Raw genomic sequence first — 16,517 nt, forward strand, 5'->3', positions numbered from 1 at the left:
ATCTCCTTCCAACACCCGTTACAATATATTTTTACCATGTCATAGAACAGGAGTGTGAAACTCATTCCACAGAAGGCGGCGGGTTTTGGGTTTAAGACCTAGACAACGAGATGAGGGGAGTTCCTTACTAATTAGTGAACTTAATTAATCAATCAAGTACAAGGGTGGAGGGAAAATCCACAGACTCGTGGCAGTGGTTCTTAGATACATATCTCTTGGTGATTTATGGATCCAAGAGGCTCTCCATCATGACAGGGCTATGGAGGAGAAACCTGAGGAATCCACAATTAGGAACACTTCCCCAAGCCAGAGATGAGATGCGCACATAACTTGTACAATTCACATTCCTGGCGCTGCTCCTGTGGATCCAAAACCATCCGATACCCATGCTTCAGAACATTCGTGACAGGCGCGAGGAGTTTCATGTCTCCGTTGCTGACAGAATTCCATGAGAATGGCCATGTCGAGATGCCAGGGTCACATTCACAATCTCCTCACTCTAACAAGACAGGGGAGGATGGCATTCATTGACATCTGGAATCATGAAGAGACAGAAAGCACCCATTCCTTCTTTGTGCCTTTCCCTGTAATAGTTCATTAGTTTGCCACGGGTCTGGCATTCAGGGGCCTATGAAAAGTATTCCATAAGGGAAGTCGTCAATATAGGCTTCTGTGGGGCACATCATGGTAGTAGCATTGATAGCCAGTGATAATGCTGGTTGATAAACAGGAAGATGATTCATCTTGAGACTTTTTCTAGTCCAGAACCTGAAGCAGAAGTTCCATATGTAACTGGTATACGTGTCTAATTAGAGATTAATGAGAAAGTGCGTACACATCACATAGTGGCTTACGCTAGTGCAGTATCAGTGATCTCATCTGGTCTAATCCCCATCTGCTAATCCAGCCAGGTTTTAGCAGGGGTCTAGGAAAGACATACGGGCAGCGGACTGGAACAGGCTAACAGGCTAACGCTACGCTAACTTGGCCCCTCCGGATTGTGGGACAGGGAGCCCCCATGAGCTGTTCATGCTGACCCGGCCTGCTTGCTGGGTGCGTGGGCCAGGTTGATCATGTGCACCACGATCCTGATCATCTCGACCCTGTCAGTCATTCTGCGCAGACGATTCAACAACCGAGTCAAACCGTGAGTACATCCAAGCCTAACCACCGATAAACCATTCATCCCTTTTACAGTCCCTGCTTGCCCGTGTCTGGCATAGAGAAAGTTAACTGGTCTAGACGGAGAGCTCCGATCCCTATCATGCTCTGGTTGGGGGCTCTAAGTTTGATGTCTGAGGGCTCTAGTCTTGTTTGATGGATTTATTCTTGTGTGGGATTTGCAATGAGAAAGATTCCGTTTTGCCAGCACTTGGGCTCTTCAGTTCGAATCATGTGTTAGAATAATTTGTCATCTCCCAATCATTTGTCGTCTCCACTCTCTATCTCTATTATGTGTGATGAGTATAATGCCAGTACGGAGTACACCAGATGTATTTGTTCTAGTTCCCCCCAGCCTTAAGGCTCTCCCTGTCCTTGAATGTCATCTCACTGTGACTGTCTGGGAAAAGAGGCAATTATGTGGTGTGAAAAACACCAGGGGTCGAGGGTTGAATTGATTCAAGGTGATTTTGTGCTGCGAAGCTGGCATCGTTAGTGTGAAGTGTGCTCAGTTAGTTCCCTGCTGAATGTTATGTTGAAGGACAGATCTTGGAACAACCATTCTGGGAGAAACCAGACGTTTCTAGTAAATATGAATTGTTAACGCCATGGTGGCCATAAAACTCAAGATCATGGGGAGGACATCAATTGCGGTACTACAGCATGATACCTAAATAACAGACGATCTCTTCATGCCAAGGTGAGAGAGGAAGTAAAGTTCAGTATGTGAGGTTATTTTGTTTTGAGGAATGTAAAAACACCACTATGATGGATGGAGGCTTGGGTGTGGTGGTTTGGATGTCAAGCTGATGCCAAATACCAGCCTGTACCCGGTGTGCCAGCCTCCCAGTCAACTCTGAACTCAAGTTGGGCTATAAGATTGTTTACAACAAAAAAACGACCCAAGCTTCCATCGCCTCACGTGTTGTTTTGTACCATTATGACTCATGGATTACTGTCAAGCCATTTAAATCCATCCTTAAAATGCTTGTCAGGATAATCTTTGAGATAATCTTTCTCTGCTCACATTTGTCTAACTCTGCGCAACAAGAGAACAGGCTGTGATCGGGTTGAAAAGTTTGAGTTCAAAGGTTGAGGGTAGACATTATGGCGTTATTGGAGTTAAGGCCAGTTTGCCAGGGAGGAGATGGGACAGCCTGTTCTTTCGCCATGAGATTTACAACCAATGTGAGCATTCTATTGTGTGATCAATTTGACTGGGTGAGACAGTGCTACTGTAGTGTTTCACCATCAGCTCTGACAGTCAGTCTTAGATTGGTCTGATACACTATTGGGTAACACTTTATTTGAATAGGCCATCTGTAGATGATCTACAGACTATCAGTAACATTTGAAATAACTATCTACTAACCCTAGCCCTAGACGTACCCCTAACCTTAACCCTTATCCAGGCTGTATCACATCTGGCCGTGATTGAGAGTCCCATAGGGCAGCACACAATTGGCCCAGCGTTGTCCGGGTTTGGCCATCGTGTAGGCCGTCAATGTAAATAAGAATTTGTTCTTAACTGACTTGCTGAGTTAAATAAAGGTTAAATACATTTTAAAAAATTAAAATAATTAATTAATTAATTAAATAATAATTATTCTAACCCTAAACTGAACCTTTACCCTGACCCTAGCCCTAACCCTTACCGTAACTGTAACCTTAGCAAGCAGTTGCTTATCAACAGATAGTTTGTTGGTAGTATGATCATCTGTAGAGCATCTACAGATGCACTATCCAGACTATCCAAATAAAGAGTGACACACTACTGTCCTTGGAGAGTTGAGTAGAGAGAGAGGCCACTGAGGACATTCCCCTGACCGTCCTTCCCACAAGCACATACTTACACAGACAACATTACAGACACTCCTCAGCCACCCACAGTATCACTCTCACACAGCCAGTCCAAAGAAATAACACACTTTAAGTAACAGTACCTCTTCAGCAATATACTTTTTTTTTTACCTTTATTTAACTAGGCAAGTCAGTTAAGAACAAATTCTTATTTTCAATGACGGCCTGGGAACAGTGGGTTAACTGCCTTGTTCAGGGGCAGAACGACAGATTTGTACCTTGTCAGCTCGGGGGTTTGAACTTGCAACCTTCCGGTTACTAGTCCAATGCTCTAACCACTAGGCTCCCCTACCAGATACACTGGATTTTTTAAATTATATGACGATCTACCAAAAGGCAAAAGGCCTCCTGTGGGGACGGGGGCTGGGATTCAAAAGAAATGTAGAATTAAATAAAAATGTAGTGAAATGTGTTGTTTTATAGGGTCAGCTGTAGTAGTATGACACCCCTGGAGCAAATGAGGGTTAAGTGTCTTGCTCAAGGGCACATCAACAGATGTGTTACAGGCCCAACACTCTAACCACTAGGCAACCTTCCGACCTGCCACCCAGTTTACTATGTAAGAGCATTCCCTATCAGCTCAGCACATGGAGATGCCACAGGGCTTGGGGTGGCAGGAGTGGTTTGAGTATATTCAAACATCTTCCGTGGGACTGAGACCCAACAACACAGATCTTCTGTTTACCCCTTGAGCTGATTAACACTCTCTCTATGAACCTCTGAGCTGCCGTACAATCTCTGGAGGCTTGTTTTAAATAATGTAAAACACACACGCGCACACACATACACAGGCATTACAAGCACAAACAGACTGCTTGACAGATATGCTCGGGTAGTAATTCTCTCCTCTGTATATTGAACACTGACTACATTACAAGCGCCAAACATGTTCTATGCAGATTGTGGAACACTGCTACCCACCAACCTGGAAACAGTGACACATTGCTTTGCATTGAACCAAACTGACTGTGCAGGCTTTGTGCTTGACCAGCTAAAAGGAGAATCCCCCTCAAAAACCAACAAAGCAACCAAAAATCATGTCCTCAGAGTAATCTGTCTCTCTCTTTCTGGCAGGAAGTCACTGAATCACTAAGGGATTGGTGACAGCCCATGCCAAAAAGGCGAGCAGTCACCATACTTACACTTAGAAATCCCAGAGTTATTCAGCTGTGGGAGTTTATCTGTCACACCCTCCTCTCCAGTGCTAATACGATCTTTCACCTGCTGTCCATCCACCTCTCCACCCCTGCTTTCCTCTTCTCTCCTCCTTCCATCCATCCTTTCAGCCATCCGGACGAGCTGGGGGAGAAAGAGATGGCATACGTGCAGAGAGAACTGCAGTCCATGGAGAAGTGAGGCTCACCGCGCTGTCAGGCATCAGTTGCAGGTACATTACTACAGTAAATTTGGATGTACTGCAGATCGAAATAGCCTTCAAAAACACACGCCTGTCATCCTCATGGGCTTCTAATGGAGTTTACTTGCAATTTGTGAGTAAAGAATACAGTTTGTTGTGTCGGTAGTAAAGTTGTAGTTCAACTGGTGCTGTGGGAAAGCATACCTACACCAAAGACCATGCAGCATAGTAGACATACTGTACAGCACCAGTCAAAAGTTTGGACACACCTACTCATTCCAGTGTTTTTCTTTATTTGTACTATTTTCTACATTGTATAATAATAGTGAAGACATCCAAACTATGAAATAACACACATTGAATAATGTAGTAACTAAAAAGAAAAATCAACAAATCAAAATAGATTTATGATTTTAGATTTTTCAAAGTAGCCACCCTTTGCCATTATGACAGTTTGCAAATTCTTGGCATTCTCTCAACCAGCATCACCTGGAATGCTTTTCTAACAGTCTTGGAGGAGTTCCCACATATGCTGAGCACTTGTAGGCTACTTTTTCTTCACTCTGCAGTCCAACTCATCCCAAACCATCTCAATTGGGTTGAGCTCGGGTGATTGTGGAGACCAGGTCATCTAATGCAGCACACCATCACTCTCCTTCTTGGTCAAATAGCCCTTACACAGCCTGGACTGTGGTAGCCATGCTGGTTAAGTGTGCCTTGAATTTGCAAATAAATCACAGAACGTGTCACCAGCAACGCACCCCCACAACATCACACCTCCTCCTCCATGCTTCACGGTGGGAACTACACATGCGGAGATCATCCGTTCAGCTACTCTGCGTCTGACAAAGATCTCAAATTTGGACGTATTTCTTGGCCCAAGCAAGTCTCTTCTTCTTATTGGTGTCCTTTAGTAGTGGTTTCTTTGCAGCAATTCAACCATGAAAACCTGATTCACACAGTCTCCAATTAAAACAGTTTATGTTGGGATGTGTCTGTTATTTGGGCTGCAATTTCTGAGGTTAGTAACTCTACTGAACTTATCCTCTGCAGCAGAGGTAACTCTGGGTCTTCCTTTCCTGTGGCGGTCCTCATGAGAGCCAGTTTCCTCATAGCGCTTGATGGTTTTTGCGACTGCACTTGAAAAAACTTTTAAGTTCTTCCATTTTTCTGCATTGACTGACCTTCATGTCTTAAAGTAATGATGGAAGGTAATTTCTCTTTGCTCATTTGAGCTGTTCTTACCATAATATGGACTTGGTCTTTTACCAAATAGAGCTCTCTTCTGTATACCACCCCTACTTTGTCACAACACAACTGATTGTCTCAAACGCACTAAGATGGAAAGAAATTCCACAAATGAACTTTTTACAAGGCACACCTGTTAAATGAAATGCATTCCAGGTGACTACCTCGTGAAGCTGGTTGAGAGAGTGCCAAGAGTGTGCAAAGCTGTCATCAAGACAGGGTGGCTACTTTGAAGAAACTCAAATATAAATATAATTGATGTCTTCACTATTGAGTGGGTGTGTCCAAACTTTTGACTGGTACTGTAAATAAGAGGTCAAGCTCTATAGATAAACTGACACGTTTAACCATATCTACATATCATTAGTTGCTCCAACATGTGGAGAAAGAGCGTGAGAGAGACACAGGCTTGTTATGGGAACGGGTTCAGGGAAAAGTATAAGACCTGCTCCCTCTGGTTTCATTCCAGTAAATTAGTCAAATTGGAATCTGGAGCCGCTCTTCCCCAAATGCATCTGGCTGGCTAGTCTTTGTGTTTCCATGGCAATACCAGTGAAGCTTCCTGGATGGTAAGCATCAATAACCACCCAATCAGAGTATAGGCTTAGTGCTAGTGAGGTGCCGTAGGCTCCGGGGCCCGCATTCACAAAGAGTCTGAGTAGGAGTGCTGCTAAAGGATCCGTTTTGCCTTTTAAATCATAATGCATATGATTATACGGGCAGGAGAGACCCTACTCTGAAACACTTTTTAAATACAGGCCCTGGATTACTACACAGAGACTTGGTATGACTATAGTAGTGGATACTTTAAACAAGTGTCCAGGAGTCGAGCCAAAAGCATTTTAGTCCCAGGTGGCAGTGCATCAGGCTAGCTAGGCAAGCTAAACTCCCATGGCTAACATGTGTTTTATAGTACAGAGTCTACCTATACAAGACAGTCTACTGGTTTAAACTTTCTGGTGGAAATTCCTCTTTTCAGATCCTCAGGCAGCAGCAACCAGTGGTGACCAGGCTGTATGGAAAGAAAAGGAACAGGTGAGAGACCAATTATTCTATTCTAGTCTTTTCTGATTTCTCGATATTATTCATCCATATAACCCCACTAATGGCTACAGTTTGTAATAATTATGATTCAGCAGCAGTGCTAGGACAGTAAATCATTAAATCTGTCTTCACATCAATAATGGCTCTTTCTTTTGTCAGATCGTTTATAATGCAGAGAGAAATGCATAGATAATCTTTCCCATTGATCAAAGCCCTCTCTCTTATATGGCCGGTCCAATTACACAGCTAATTGAGGTTGAAGTAGCTTTTCAGATATTTGAGGTTGACTAAGTCTGAGATGGTTTAGCCTTACAGGATCGTGACTAGGGGCAGGATGTACTGAATGGCAAGGAAAGAGCCTTGCCCTAACCAGAGGAACTCTAGCACACAGGGCAGAGTATCAATGTCTCGACTCAAGTTGCAAATACAGAAACAGTGTCAGTCACCTGAGACAGATAAGAGGGGGTGGTCTGGCCAGAAACACCCAGCTCTGTTTGGGCCAATTCCAAACACCAGTGGAGTGGGACTGTCTGGGAGTCAGAAAGGAGAGAGAGGACGCTTCTTCAGCATGCCTGGAGCAGAGGATAGTGCTCGCCTGCCAGGGCACTGGAGAGATGTGAGGGAGTGGAGCATAGAGAAGAGACCGAGCCACAGAGTAAGAAATATCTCACCTGAAACTCCCTTCATCCATCTCTCACCTGCACACTCTCTCTGTGTTTTGTCATATCAGGCAAACTACCAACACTAAATTGTTGTGTGTGTCTGCTACGACCTGGGGGGATCCACAAAGGTGAACTCTCTAAGGGTTATGACTATAGCTTGGAAGGGTTTTACTCTCATGCCACCTTTCCTGATGCCGTTGATCAGCCCCCGTACTGCATGCACTTCTATGTCGTTTTTGAATGTATATAGATGGATTGGATGGAGTGTGTGTATGTGACTGTGTGATGAGGCAACTTGGAAATGTCAATCCATCAAGACTTGAGACTTCTGGGTCACAAGAAAACCAAGGGAACACACAGTTCCTGGGGAGAAATCCAGCATGCTGCTAAATGTTTTATGGCAATGCGAGGCGGAAAACTGCTCCCTTAGCCTGAGAAAATGTGGCATAAAGACATTCTGCTTTGCAACAACGTCTCACTCTCTTTGAATGATTCATGTCCTTGCGTGTCAACTGCTTATCATCCCCTTGTCTGTCTGATCTCTTTTTTCCCCCCCTCTCTATCTCTACCTCTCTCTCTTTCACAGATGTGGGTCCAGGATGTAGAACATGTCCTCGGTTCAACGGCTAGGCAACTGGTGAGTCGATCCAAGTCTCTGTGTGATTTTGTGATTACCACCACTCTAGCGGACATCTGTGTTGTTTGAAGTTGAATTCTGGGAACGTGTTTCGAAGGACAACTTCGTCTTTGGCGATTCCCTGTACAGGAATATTTACACAGTGATTTATCCCGTCAGCTGATAAAGGCTTTGAACCATGTGCTAAAGGAGATACATCTACAGCCTGAAAACTCCATGCTCGATAAACAAAATGGTTACAGTTTGTAATAGTGTCCGAAAATGTGTTTTGGAGGATGGTCTCGTTGCTTTTAACCTGTGTCACACCATTGTTGCAGTAGCATTAGTAGGTTCGCTAGTCAGCAGCTAACTTACAAACTAACTGCCTCTCTCTTCCCCCTCCCAGTGTGCTTCCCAGGATAAATATCCTCACCACGAGCCTGGGGATGGCTCAAACCACTTCTCCCCTTCCTTCCAAGACTGGTTTCCCTCCCGTCATCCAGCCCTTACTTACAGACAGCTGTAGGTCCTTTGCACCCACAGACAGAAGAGCTAAGCCATGGACCACACTGCTCAGCAGCTAAAATGGACAATAGCAGCATGAAGCCTTCCTCGTTGATTGTTTTGAAATGCTTACTGGTGTGAATCATCTAGAAACCATCACAGGTAGCGCTGCCACAGAGAAGGAGTCAAAGATCTTCAGTTATATACCAGAGACACCAAAGCTCATGAAAATACATTTCTAACCTTGTCCGACTCTGCATTGAAAGCTAAGAGGAACAGAGGGGATGCAACCGTTCTAAAGCATGATGTCTACTCCTCTATGATAAGTTGCTGTTTGACATTCTGGAGAGGTGTAATCTTCTGAAGACACAGATGTCCTCCAAGAGTCTCACTCTAATAAAGGATGATGGAAAGTCAAACAGAGACCAGAGTTTACAGTCTGGCCTTCTGTGGTCCAAGAGGCTAGAGACCAATTCTTCCCTCACACCACCCTCCCCTCAATTAAATAAACAATATATTTGTCTGAGCTACTCTCTGTTGTATCTTTGTCTGAAAATGTTGGTAGAGTTCGAAGTCTGCCAGTGGAAACAGGAACACACAACATATCAGTATGTGCACCTACAGACCACATGACTAAGTATCCTTTTGAGAAGTTGTTGATTCTATTGGAGGTTCTGTGGCTTAGGAGGGAAATGGGACTGTGTGGTTGGTAGTTGAATGATTTCTTGGAAGCAGATATGATTTGGTGTCTATATATAGGGTCTCAACAGACGGAGCAGTGCGACCTGTACTGTGTCAGCTGACTTCCTGGTCCCTAGTCTCCTCAGCCCCCAAATGAGATCGAAGACGCCATGCTTCCTGGCTGATTAAATAAATGATTGAATCCTTGTTGTTGCTGTTGATTTTTCCCCTGTTGTCCTGGGGATTTCGTTGGCTTGTTTGTTTTCGTACGTCAGGGGCACAAAGTTTTTTTTTAACGAAAAAGTAAAAAAATGCATTGCCATAAAGGGAATTGGGCGGCATTGGATCCACTCTATTAAAGGGACATTTTCACAATCATCTCCAGTAAGTCGGACCCCAGTAAGACTGGCTGTCCCCAATGGCGTCGGCTAATGGGGATTCTAATTTTTTTTTAATCCAAGCACCACCCCAACCTTAACATATGTGAAACTGACTGGCTTCTATGTTTTGTAGTAAAAAAAATTGCGGAAAGTAAGTGTTTCCAATGACATCATCAACCAATTAGTAGACAATTACTAGGCAATTATTAGGTAATGCCTACTCATAATTGGTTAAACTCACACTAGCTCCTGTCCTCCTCTGGGTACATTGACTTCAATACAAAACCTAGGAGGCTCATGGTTCTCACACCCTTCCATAGACTTACACAGTAATTATGACAACGTCCGGAGTACGTCCCAAAGCTTATCAGAGCTCTTGCAGCATGAAGTGATGATGTCCACCCAATCAACGGATCAGGGAATGACTCTAGTACTGAAAGCATAAGCTGAGCTAGCTAGCACTGCAGTGCATAAAATGTGGTGAGTAGTTGACTCAACGAGAGAGAAAGACAATAGTTTAACAAATGACTTTCTAAATTAAGGAGAAGCTAGAGAGAGAGAGAGAGAGAGAGCTATATTTGGTTGTATTTATTTTATTTTCACTTTCACTGAGCTATCAAATGCAGCTAGCTAGTGTAGCCTACTCAAACACCCGGGTAAAAGAGAGAGGGATGCTATGTTAGCTAGCTGGCTGTGGCTATCCAACACTGGAACTCTTCCAAGTCAAGGAAACTTTTTGTTTTATTAATTTATTACTGCTAAACTGCTTTCTGATTGTACACTGCACTGCATGATTGTAGCAGGTTTACTAACCCGTTAGATTTAGTAGTTCTAGTTGACTATGACATGACAACGATGTAGGCTATGTGTAGCAGTTAGGGTCCTTTTTCTTCTTCTTTTGCCTGGTCACAGACAGTTGATGTGTTGTGCACTGAAGTCCACACGAGAAGGGAAAATATGAGAGAAGGAGAGCGCATAGATAGCTGCAAAAAGGAATTATACATACAACGAGCAAAGTGATCATGCTGTTTTTATGTGGCTGCTATGAAAGTGAAATGTGTTAGAATGTGATCTGGGGTGTATTCATTCCGCCGATTCTGTTGATAAACGTTTCTTAAACAGAAGCAAACGGAACGAAACGGGGATAAACATAACTGAATTTGTCCAATGGAAACTCTCATTTGCAACTGTTGGACTAATGATTACACCCTATATCAGCTAGATACAGGCAAGAGTGTGCAAGGCAGTATTGAATGTGTCACTGTCTGTCACCTTGATTACTCAAAATTCTCTATTTAAACTTGTTGTAGCAACCTCATGATGGGTACAGGGGAAATTAGAGTATCACGTAGTACTGACTGGACCAACTACCAACTCCCAACCGTACATGGCACAATGTCAGCCGCATCCAGCAGAAAATAATGGGGATAATATGTACACTGTGCATCTCCCGCCCGCCTGCCAAGCGCGCACTCTGAATCCGCCTCTGTAATCAAAAGGATGCAGGACAAGCCTATCAGGCGGAGAGTGGCGATAGCACTGGATGGCGCGTATCTCTATATCTATCTGCTGGCCCGATGCTCCCTAGTGTCTCAAATTAGGAGGTGAAAGCGAGGAGCTTTTGTGCAGTGAGTGGAGCAGCTCAGAGCAGAGCGGAGGCTCCTGTGGGTAATGAGCATAGCCTTCCTGCTCTTCTCTCTCTGGTTGGCAGACCTGGAGAGATAATTTAATGGCCAGAACTGAGGACAGGGCCATGCTGCTCTAATGGAACCTGATAGAGAGGGGCCAGGGGACAGAGAGATAGTTAGGGCCTATTATACTGTAAACTGGGTTATTCGAGGCCTGAATGCTGATTGGTATATCAGACCGAATACCATGGGTATGACAAAACATTTATTTTTATTTCTCTAATTATATTGGTAACCAGTTTATAATAACAATAAGGCACCTCTGGGGTTTGTGATATATGGCCAATATATCACGGCTAAGGGCTGTGTCCAGGCACTCCGCATTGAGTCGTGCATAAGAACAGCCCTTAGCCATGGTATATTGGCCATATACCAAACCCCCTCATGCCTCATTGCTTAAATAGAATCTGCACAGCAATGCTCAAATCAATGTATGCCCAGGTACTGGAACCCATTGCTGGTCACATGTCTCATTAGACGAATATTCGCGCAGGTCCAAGCCCAAACATGGATAAACACAAACAGTGATGGAGACAGAGCGTTAGGTAGAGACTGGGGGAAAGAGAGAGATAGGGATGAACTGATTGACCGGTAGAAGTTTTAAGTTCTCGAGAGAACTGTCTCACCATGCACAATATCTAGTTGCTTTTTAACATTAATAAGGCAAGTGCAGAGCACATGGAGGCACTGACACACATCCCTCAGCCTCCTACTCATCCCCCTTTCCTCCGGTCCTCCCGGCCCCCAGATTCCTCACCTCTTCCCCCTTTTCCATTCCTCTATTCCTTTAACTCCTACTCCATTCCCTATTCTTCCGACCCACAGGTTCCTCTCCTTGACTCCCTTCTCCACCCATGTATCACCCATTACCCCTGTCCTTGTAACCCACATGTTTTTCTCCCCTACCCTCCCTCCCTCCAGAGGGATTAAGGCCTGTGGATAACCCATCTCCTGAGGTAATCCTCACAGAGGTGAGCAGCATAATGAACACTGGGCTGATACAGCAGCAGCAGCCTCCCGCAGCGTCCCTCAAACAACTGACAAGAGGGTCCGCCAGTCAATTACATCAGGCTTGAGGGCACTCAAAACACTCAGCCTCCCTCCACTCCGCAGGGGTCACAGGGTCAGGGACTCATCCTCCTCCTATCCACCATAGCTAGGTATCCTTTCGAGATGGCTTTTCTTCATTCTCTCAGTCGTAGTCGCCACTTCAGGCACGAGGCAACACTCAGGGGCGCTGAGGAGCTGCATCTAATTGGCCTGGCATTAGCATAGAGAAATTACCCTCTGTGTTTGGCGGTGGAGGGGTTGAAGAAGCATAGTGAAACAACAAACATTGAGTAAAAGTCTACAAGTACTTGGTTTTAAATATACTATATAAGTATCAAAGGTAAATGTAATGGCTAAAATATACATAAGTAAATGCTATAAAATATTTCAAATTCCTTATATTAAGCAAACCAGACAGATTGTCTTGTTTTTTATTTATTTACGGATAGCTAGAGGCACACTCCAACACTCAGACATATTTACAAACTAAGCAGTTTCGTGAATCCGCCAGATCAGAGGCAGTAGGGATGACAACATGTTCATTTGATAACTGCGTGAATAGGACCATTTTCCTGTCCTGCAAAGCACTTGAAATGTAATGAGTATTTTTGGGTGTCTGGAAACATGTATGGGTGTAGAAAGTACATATTTTTAGGAACGTAGTGGGAAAAGGGTCAATGTTGTCAAAAATATAAACAGTAAAGTACAGATACCCCTAAAACACTTAAGTAGTACTTCAAATAATTTTTACTTAATTACTTAACACCACTGAACATTGCAAGAATATTCCAGTGTCTCGTTTTCTGAGGGTTTTCCAGACACATTTCATGGGAACATTGCAGGAACATTCAGGTGTCCAGTTTTCGGAGGGTTAGGAGAATATTCCATCAACGTCACACCAAACATACACAGAACATGGTTGTAATGTTCTCGGAATATAAGATAATAATGTTCTTGACATGTTTGTTGTTTTCAACTTACACATTTGACAAACTTTGACGTACATGATTACATTGCATTGTCTGTGTCAGCTATCAGTTCATCTGACTATTTTCTTATCATTCATTTAATTCACTTATTACAGACGTTTTATATATACAGTACTAGTCAAAAGTTTGGACACACCAACTCATTCAAGGGTTTTTCTTTATTTGTACTATATTGTAGAATAATAGTGAAGACATTAAAACTATGAAATAACACACATGGATTCATGTATAGTAACCAAAATAATATTTGAGATTTGAGATTTTTCAAAGTAGCCACACTTTGCCTTAATGACAACTTTGCACACTCTTGGCATTCTCTCAACCAGCTTCATGATGTAGTCACCTGGAATGCATTTCAATTAACAGGTGAATTAACAATGAAACGTGTCTAGAACTTTACCATCTTATATTTGGAGAACATGGCAACCATGTTCTGTGTATGTTGAATATGATGTTGATGGGATATTCTCCTAACCCTCAGAAAACTGGACACATTAATGTTCTTGCAACATCCCATGAAACGTGTCGAGAACATTAATATTGGATATTCTGAGAACATAGTAACCACATTCTGGGTAAGTTCAAAAACACCCAAACATATATAGGTTAGCAGAAGGTTTTTGCTGACATGGATAGAATGTTCCCATAACCAATGGGAAACTGGACACTCAAACATCAGGGGAACATTTTGGGTAACATTACAAAAATGTTCTCTCTACCTAGAATTGTTAGGCGGGAGGACCCTGCCTGGGAGCTGCCCAAGTAAGTGACTGAGAGGAAAGACTAAAATATGACTTGATCAGTGCACTAGGCTAACTCATTTTAGACCAAGAAAACAGTAAACGTATGAAAGTGCTGACTTGGATTGACTGCATTGATGCTGAAAAAAAAGGAGTGCTTTTCCACTGAGAGGTACATAAGTGTGCTGATGGATTCCAGCGTCAGATCCGCACATCACACTGGGTCTGGCTGAAGAGATGCCACACTTCAGCGATACCCACTGGCCCCGGGTCTCACATCGTTGCATAAACCGGCTGACGTTCAAAGAGTTAAATGGAGTCACTTTAATTGAAACGGGCAATTCGGTGCCGTCATTTCACAAGACTGCCTCCCACTCATACAGCATGAGTCCACATGACACATATCGATGTGCATATCATAATTTTAGGCTAACCCCCACAAAACAAAGTCGGAACAACTCCCAACAACCAAACCAGGTCATGGGAATGAGAGGGACTAGAATGACTCAGTGCAGCCACCACACGCCATGACTAGTGATCCCCCACCTTGGAGGGGAGAGCCTGGGCTTCCCCTGCTTGCCTGTCTCCCCCTCCACATCGAGGACATGAGTCACCCTTCTGGTCTGACTCACCCCTCAGGCAGGCAGCCCTGGATGGGATGGATGGAAGAGTTGAGGAGTAGGGGGAGAGAAGGGTGAGTGTCTGAAGAAACAGAGCAGAATTAAGGGGCGGGGGCGTCAGAGGGAAAGCCAGACCGACAGGCGGCAAACCCTCTGTAAGTCCTCAGAAATAAGAGGCCCAGATGGGGGACTTTGTCTTGGTTGATTTCATAACTGTAGAGACATGACAGTCTCTCCCTGCCTCCCACTTTGTGTGTGTGCGCACGGGTGTGCGTTTGTTTCCTATGGCTGATACAATTACCTGCCTAAATGTAATCCTTAAGAGTCTGTAGCATCTAAAGGCTCTCACAAACATGGTGTTCGCTGTTGTGCTCTACGACCTCTCGTCTGAAGGTAACGAATGGAAGTAGTTTTGTCCCAACAAAAATAAGGGGTTAAATGTGTACAAAAAAACAAAAATATTTCCTGAGCTTTCTTATATATCCTTGATATAGGACATACATCATAATTATCAGGTATGAAGGTAAGGCCCAGATGCAGACCATGTTGAATAAACAATAGTTTAATGATCCAATATGGGCAGGCAATAGACAGGTCAGGCAGGGGTCAGTGACCAGAGGTGAGGCAACGGTACCGGACGGCAGGAAGGCTCAGGGTAAAGGCAGAGGTCAAAGGTACAGGTCAGTAGGCAGGCAGAGTGGTCAGGCAGGGCGAGAAAAGAGAGACTGGGGAAAAAGCAGGAGCTGAGAAGTAAAAAGCAGGAGCTGAGAAACAAAAACACTGGTTGACTTGACAAACAAGACGAACGGGCAACAGACGAACAGAAAACACAGGTATAAATACACAGGGGATAATGGGGAAGATGGTTTAGAAGTGTATTTTTTATTGTATTTGCCATGTTTTATTCAATGCTTTTCTATGGGCTGTAGTCGTAAAGGCCAAATTCAATATTTTATCAAATATTTGTGTATATTTTTTTATACATAAATAGGTCCCAGCCCCTGAGGGTTGAAGTAAAATGAAGAGGCTTAGCCAGGTAAAATATAATGAGCACTTGACATCTCTGCACCTTGGCAACCAGATAATACTTCTGAGTTATTTATCCAAAATCCAAATCAATGAAATTGCTTCAGACCAATGTGGTCTGTTGTGGTTGAGCATGGAGCGCAAGTCTTCGGGGAGTGACTATTGTGCTATGGCTGCTGTAGCTGCATCTCAGGAGTTGATTGGTGATTAAGGCCAAGGTTATCTGAGGAGAATGCATCTGCAGAGTTTGTGACTGACAGAGAAAATAGAGCAGGTCATTAGAATGGTCCTCTCATAAGACTTTGCGATAAAGTAAAAGGGTTTTGGACCTCCTGAAAAGGACTATATGGGAGGCTGCGTCCCCGTTGGATGGCAGCCTGGTATCAGAGCAATACAAAATATACTTTAGATATTTATGAGCACCTCCAAGACATTATGATACCTACTATTTTACTTCAGACAGAAACGAAAGTAGGGAGGTTGGTTGGGGAGGATGGCTGGGCGTAATCTGAGACAATCCAAAGGTTGCATGTTCAAATCGGGAACAACAGTAGAATTTTAGTTAACCCTGGGATTGAGAGTTACCTATCTAAAAGAATAGAGGGTTTTCTTTAAAGGAAGCCTCTCTAATGCAAATTTGATTGAGTGTGGTGTACAGCAGGGATATTTTTGTTTTCTGTATTTACTAATGACCTTACAACTGACCTTGAATAAAGTCTGTGTGTCTATGTACACTGGTGGCCTAACCGTTTACACATCAGCTACATGTTTAGTTTCCTGTTTGGATCCAGCAAATTGGGAATCCTAATGAAATACAAAAAAAACCTAAATACTCAACTTAACCCAATTCACCTATGTAAATTCGCCTCACCTTTTAGTTCTGCTAACCTT

General features: G+C 43.6%; 1 long non-coding RNA gene across 4 annotated transcripts; it reads left to right on the top strand.

The window, feature by feature from the left end:
- Positions 1-845: 845 nt before the first annotated feature.
- Positions 846-9,340, top strand: LOC118940394 (uncharacterized). Of its 4 annotated transcripts, none has more exons than XR_005036946.2 (6): positions 906-1,147; positions 4,308-4,408; positions 6,096-6,195; positions 6,606-6,661; positions 7,919-7,969; positions 8,355-8,978. It is a non-coding gene; the product is annotated as an uncharacterized LOC118940394 (long non-coding RNA). The 4 variants fall into 4 exon arrangements; XR_016487642.1 differs by having other exon boundaries at positions 912-1,147; positions 6,606-7,325; positions 8,355-9,340; XR_005036945.2 differs by lacking the exon at positions 6,096-6,195 and having other exon boundaries at positions 846-1,147.
- Positions 9,341-16,517: the final 7,177 nt, after the last annotated feature.

This window comes from Oncorhynchus mykiss, chromosome 17 (genome assembly GCF_057628025.1).
Source record: "Oncorhynchus mykiss isolate SJ-2025 chromosome 17, ASM5762802v1, whole genome shotgun sequence".
NCBI classification, from domain to species: domain Eukaryota; kingdom Metazoa; phylum Chordata; class Actinopteri; order Salmoniformes; family Salmonidae; genus Oncorhynchus; species Oncorhynchus mykiss.